This window comes from Muscardinus avellanarius, assembly GCF_963383645.1.
Source record: "Muscardinus avellanarius genome assembly, chromosome: 9".
NCBI classification, from domain to species: domain Eukaryota; kingdom Metazoa; phylum Chordata; class Mammalia; order Rodentia; family Gliridae; genus Muscardinus; species Muscardinus avellanarius.
Genome location: NC_137795.1, coordinates 555765 through 562174, shown reverse-complemented (window position 1 = coordinate 562174; position 6410 = coordinate 555765). Strand labels below are relative to the sequence as shown.

The 6410-nt window shown below is 45.9% G+C and overlaps 1 pseudogene across 1 annotated transcript; it reads left to right on the top strand.

Annotated features, from left to right (window-relative positions):
* Positions 1-1917: 1917 nt before the first annotated feature.
* On the top strand, positions 1918-2152 carry LOC308266982 (cyclin-dependent kinases regulatory subunit 2-like; annotated as a pseudogene). The gene has a single exon. The product of its transcript is annotated as a cyclin-dependent kinases regulatory subunit 2-like (transcript).
* Positions 2153-6410: the final 4258 nt, after the last annotated feature.

Genomic DNA, 6410 nt, shown 5'->3' with positions numbered 1-6410 from the left:
ACTGTCCAGATCCATGTCCTCCTGAATTTTGTGCATCTGCTGAAACTTACTGCTATGGCCAATTGTTGACTCCTCCCCCCCTCCTCCTCCTCCTCCCCCTCCTCCTCCTCCTCCTCCTCCTCCTCCTCCTCCTCCTCCTCCTCCTCCTCCTCTTCCTCCTTACTTTATTACCCTGGATTTGAGATCCTCAAATTTTCTAATAAAGTAGCATATATGGATGTGTCCAAACTCAATGTCATACATCAAAGAGGTCCTAGGGCTGAGAAATAACTATTCAGTAGTAGAAAGCTATTCTAATATTCAGGATAGAAGATCTCTGGTGATGCTCTGCCAAAACAATAGATGTTTCAGAATCACACATGTGTAATCATAGCAAAAATTTGGTTCAGTGAAAATCTGAAATATGTTTTCCACATATTTTTTGTGAGTCAGCTTTTTGTCGCTGTGACAAAATACTGGAGGGAATCCACTCAAAGAAGGAGAGACTTATTTTGGCTCATGGTTTCAGTCCGTGGCCAGATGCCTCACTGATCCTGGGCCTGTGATGAGTCAGAGCATCATAGTAAGGGGATGGGGAGCAAAGCTTCTGAGCTCATGGAAGCCAGGAAAAGAGAGAATAAAGAAGAATGCGGGGCATATCCCCTTCCAGAGCACACTGCTCCACGAGGCTCCATCTCCCACGTTGCCCATGCCTCCCAATACCCATTCAGTTAGGAACCAATCACTGACGAGGTGGTGTTTCCCCAAAGCTCCCTGCTGCCCTGGGGACCAAGCCTTCAACACCAATGCCTTTGGGAGACATTCAGACCCAATGTCCTCTGGCTTTCTTCATCTTTCACCATGCATTACTTTGCTGTGTCTTTTCACAATTTCAGGAAGTTCCTGCCTGAAGCCCATTAAAATACCAACTTACTTTAGATATCCCAAGGAATTCAGCTGAGGAAATCACTTGAACTAACCTAGAAGTAAATGATAATGTTCTAGAAAAGCACTTTTACCTCTTTGCTAAATACTCTACTACTATATTATGGAAATACACTAAAAATCATCAAATAGAAGTATTTCTTATGAATGTTATGCTTAAATAGCTTGAAATAGGTATGGTCTATGTTCTTGAGTTGTGTGGAATACTGGAAAATTAACTTCATGGAACATGGTTTAATCTAAGCATGTTCATGCAAATCGGTGGGGGATTAGAAAAAATTAATCCTTGAGATAAAACATCTGGTTGATTAGTTCCCCATACACTCCCCTTTCAGAAGATTTTACATGACTAAGTGGCCAGTATTATAAATCTATGATGGCCCATGATAAATTAGTACAATGCAAATTTTAACTAAATGATTTTAGATTTCTCTAAATTTGATTTGGCAAAGTTTTGCCCCATTGAGAGGTTAAAAAATCGTTCACTTTCTTTTTCTTTTCTTTTCCTTCCTTTTTTTCTTTCCTCTCTTTCTTTCTTTCTTTCTTTCTTTCTTTCTTTCTTTCTTTCTTTCTTTCTTTCTTTCTTTCTTTCTTTCTTTCTTTCTTTCTTTCTTTCTTTTGTGGTACTGGGGATGCAACCCCGGGGCATTCTACCTCTGAACTATATCCCCAGCCCTATTTTTCTTCTTTATTTTGAAACAGGGTCTCACTGAGTTGCAAAGGGCCTCACTAAGTAGCTGAGGCTGTCCATCAACTGTGATCCTCCTGTCTCAGCCTCCTGAATGCTGGGATTACAAGCGTGCGTCACCACGCCCAACTTTGTTCACTTTCAATTGAGTATTTTTCATGGCGAAATGGCTTAAGTTGAAGTGATATCATTTTTTTTTTATCTAAAATGGTATTTTTAGAGTCGAGTTGTTGCCCTGGCCCGGGACCCACAAGTGTCGTGCTGCGCCCACTCCTTGCACTCTCTGCCCACTGCGCGCAGGCAGGATGGCCCACAAGCAGATTTACTACTCAGACAAGTACTTTGACAAACACTACAAGTACCAGCATGTCATGTTACCCAGAGAACTTTCCAAACAAGTACCCCAGACTCATCTGATGTCCTAGAGGAGTGAAGACTTGGTGTTCAACAGAGTCTAGGCTGGGTTCATGACTTGAATCAGGAGCCAGAACCGCCTATTCTTCTCCTTAGACGCCTTTTCTGAAAGAGCAACACAAATGAAGTCTATCTGGGATGGTCAATTGAATCTTTTCAAATTTAGTGCATGTGCGTATAGAGGGTAGCATTCAGTAATACTTGAAAACATACAAATCATTCATCCACACCTGTGCGTGAGCTGTGTTCTTCACAGCACCAGGGCTCAGCTGAATGCAACTGCAAGTACGTTATTGTAAGGTGTTAAAGATAAACGTTCCTAGTCAGTTTTTCTCTTAATATAAGCGCCTGTTTGACATTACCTGTTATTTTTGTTAAATAAAGTGTGTATGTTGTATTTAAAAAAAGAAATAAAATGGTATTTTTATGAGAGCCATAAACGCACCCATTGCTGAGGTCTTCATCCTCTGCCCTAGCAGCAGGTCACGCAGGCTGATGCTTCAGGCAGGGGAGGGGCAGGGGCTGCCTGGTCCTGATGCTTGGCTTGGAACCAGGCAGTGGAACCAAATAGGCTTTAGAAAACGCTGTGCTTTTGTCCACTTACCAATGTGTTTAGAGGTTTCCCTGGGGAAGTTATTCTAATGCTCAGGATAGATCACTTTTCGTGCATCTGCCTGACTCGCAGACACACACGGTTTTCTGCCTCACTCACCCTTCCTGACTGATCTCTAGGCCTTTCTCTGAGGCTCAGATGCACCCTTTTTTCCTTTCACACCAGAAGCTCATCTCCCACCCCACTCCCCAAATGGTAACCACAGACGCCACATTGCAAATTCACACAAAGACCAAATCCATGTGACGATTCACCCAGAAAGCCGAATCCAAGAACTGAAGGCAAACACTAATTTGGCAAACACCAAGCCAAACGCAGGCGTGGCCCCTCTCCCCAACAGGAGCTGTTATGTGATGCCAAACACGGGAGCCACACTGAACGGGCCTGAGCCTGCTGGCCGGGGAAGCCCACGGCAAAGGACAACCCCTCAGGTGGCCCCCAGGCTGGATGAGCCTGTTCACTGCCCGGAAGCCTGCCCTGGACCAAGCTGATCTGCCTGTAATTTCTCATGCTCTATAATACTGGGCTGTCCTTGTGTCTGAAATCCTACAAATAGAGATTCAACTATTTTTTTCCTGGTAAGAAGTTACCTTTGCTGAGAGGGAAAAGGTTGCACTGGGTATGCTCACTCCAGAGCTTGGCTCTGACTTGAGTGAAGACACTCATTATTTACCCCTGCCCCCGCTTCCCGATGCTGCTGTGTCCTCCAGCTTACCTCCAAGTCCCCACGTTCTTTTGAGTAACTCTGGTTCCTAGACTTGGAAAAAATTATCTTAGCTAAGAGAAAAATTCTTCAAACAGAAGAGAAGAAACTCAAAGCAATTAAAGTTTTAATTGTTCATGATCCTTATCTCTATAAATGTAAATCACTAATAGACACCATGAAATATTAATTGAGTCAGTAATCCAGGATTATATATACGATACTAAATTGCTCCCTGGTGTCAGTGAAAAGCTAGCAGGCAGCAATTTGTGTGCACAGGAGCTCCCAGCTTCCCAGGAGAGGAGGGAGGCTGCATTGCTCAGAAGGACCAGTCACGAGTGGTCCAGAAGGCGGCTCTGGAGCCCCAGGTGGGACAGGGGACCATAGGGCAGCGGTGGGCAGAGCTTGTGATCTGCGTAGTGGATGTTTCACCCGCAGGTCCCTCACCGACCAGGATGAAACCCAGGAGCACACGTGTCTGTCAGTGGGTTGTGTCAGAGAGGAGGCTCCGTTGGGGGTGAAAATTGTTTTATTATTTCCTTCTCTTCATCCTAGCAAGTTACAGGCTGTGCCACAGCAGAGCAATTCTTGTGAGCTGTCTCAGGGGTGTAAGGATGGCTTCTGGAAAGGGTGTCACCTTGGATCTGGCAAACGACTTCTCATAACACGATCTGCTGTCATGGGAGAATGGGGGGGCAGTGCTCTGTTCCAGTTAGAAGTTCCAGCACTAGCTTGAGCCCTGGAAAGCTGAGCACTGAGTTGGAATTTGGGGAGCAGAGACTGGAGCCCCTGAGGACACTTAATACCAAGGGTGTGTCTGTCTCAGAACAAGTGTATCTCAGACAGACAGACTTCCCAGGCAGGAGCAGGTTTACCTCAGCAGGGGCTGGACAGCTGTCATCCAGAGGGTGACTAGTTGTCTTAGTCCATTTTGTGTTGCTATAACAAGATACCTAAGGCTTGGGAGCTAATAAAGCAAAGAAGTGTGTTTGAGTCATGATTCCAAATGACAACATCATCACACCATGGCAAAACCCCCTACTGCCTCAGGGGCTACCTCACTGCTAGACCCAGCCCACTGAACGAACACCGTGAACCCACAAACACTGTGAACTCACGCATGGATGTAGAGCCCATGAGACAGTCACCTTCCATGAGGTCCCACCTCCAAGGCCCCACCACCTCACACACACCACAACGGGGGCCAGGCAGCACAAGAACCTCTGGGGACAGGCCACATGAGAACCTAGTCCAGTCTCCACAGTGACACCATGTGTCAGAGGGCAAGACTACCAGCGCAGAACTGACCCATCTTGTCCACACCCCTGGTGGGGGGCCAGAGTCCAGAGATCCAGGGGACACCCAGAAATGGAGCAGGATGGAAGGGCTTAGTGGAGACATGCTGACTTTCTAGCCATAGAGATGTCATATAAATAATTATTTCGTGGCAGAAACTGTTGTCTGCTCACCCAACACCCCTTCTCTGGAAGTCTTTCTTGGAAGAAAGAGTCCTGCAAGAGCACACTTCCCATTCAGAGACCTAAAATATCAGTTTCTCACTCTCCTAGGCTTTCTTGGTCTATGATCTAGTTTGGGCCAATGAGACAAAGAGATAGTTTACTAGAAGCTGAGGGAAAATTTTGTTTGCTTGTTTATTTATTTGTTTCTGATTTAAAGAGAGAGAGAGAGAGAAAGAGAGAGGGGGGGGGGCTCTGGGCATGATGGCGAATGCCTGTAATTCCAGCATTCAGGAGGCTGAGACTGGAGGATCGCGGTTCACGGGCAGCCTCAGCTACTTAGCAAGGTCCTTAGCAATTCAGTGAGAGACCCTGTTTCAAAAACAAAAACAAGAAAAAACTAAAAAAAATAGGGCTGGGGTGTAGCTCAGAGGTAGAATGCCCCCTGGGTTCCATTCCCAGTACAGAGAGAGAGAGAGAGAGAGAGAGAGAGAGAGAGAGAGGGACAGGAAAGAACTTACCTCTTTCTTCCTGTCTTGAACACAGTTTGAATGAGGACATGACTTTTGGAACAGTGGCAGCAATGTTGCAACCATGAGGGAAAGGCTAGGAGAATCACACAAACATCAGCCCAGCCCTGAGACTGTATAGGTGCCAAACAGACCTTAAACTCACCTGCTCTGGGACTTCCTGTGAGGTAGGGAAAGCGCCCCTTCCCTTTATAAGTCATTTAGTCACAGTTGAAAACATTTTTATTAGTTAGTAATGTCTGGTTGTAAATGACAGAAAACCCAGCTAACTCTGGCTTAAAGCACGGGGACATGTACTGTTTGCGCCACAGAAGTGGGAAGACGATAGCCCCAAGGTAGTTCAGTGGCTCCACCATGCCACAGGGAACTGGGACTCCTGCCAGATTTCTTCAGTAAGCTTTGACTTCCGTCTCTTGCCAGATGGTTACAAAATGACTGCTGTATCTCCAAGCATTTTATCTTGGCATAGGATAGGAATGAAGTAGAAACTAGGGAAGAAGCTTTCTCTCCAACGACTTGTCTATTATCTGAGAAGAAAATCTTCCCCAGGGTCCTCTGAGTGAATTCTCCCTTCTATCCCATATTGGCCCAAATTGGGTCATGTGCCCATCCATCAGCCAAGCAGCAGCAAAGTGGAAGGAGAAACCTACTGCTGATTTAAGTCAGCGTGGCTGGGCCCCTGCTCTCTCCTCCCTCGCATCTCTGCCGCCTTCTCAGCATGCCTACTGCCCTTGCTTAGAGCCCCGGTACTTTTGGTGACCTGACATTCTTTGGGTTTCTTTGTTTTTTGGGTTTTTTTTTTTTTTTTTTTTTTTTTTTTTTTTTGGTGGTGGTACTGGGAGCCCTTCTACCTCCAGGCTACACTCCCAGACCTATTTTATATTTTTATTTGGAAACAGGGTCTCTGAAGCCAGCACGGATGGCTTTGAACCTGCGTGATCCTCCTGTTTCCGCCTCCCAAGCGTGGGGATTACAAGTGTGCGCCACCACGCCCAGCTGGGTTTCTTTTTAAAAAAAAAAAAAAGGAACAGAAAATGGAGCCAGGTTTGGTGGTACACACTTGTATTCCCAGTACTTGGGA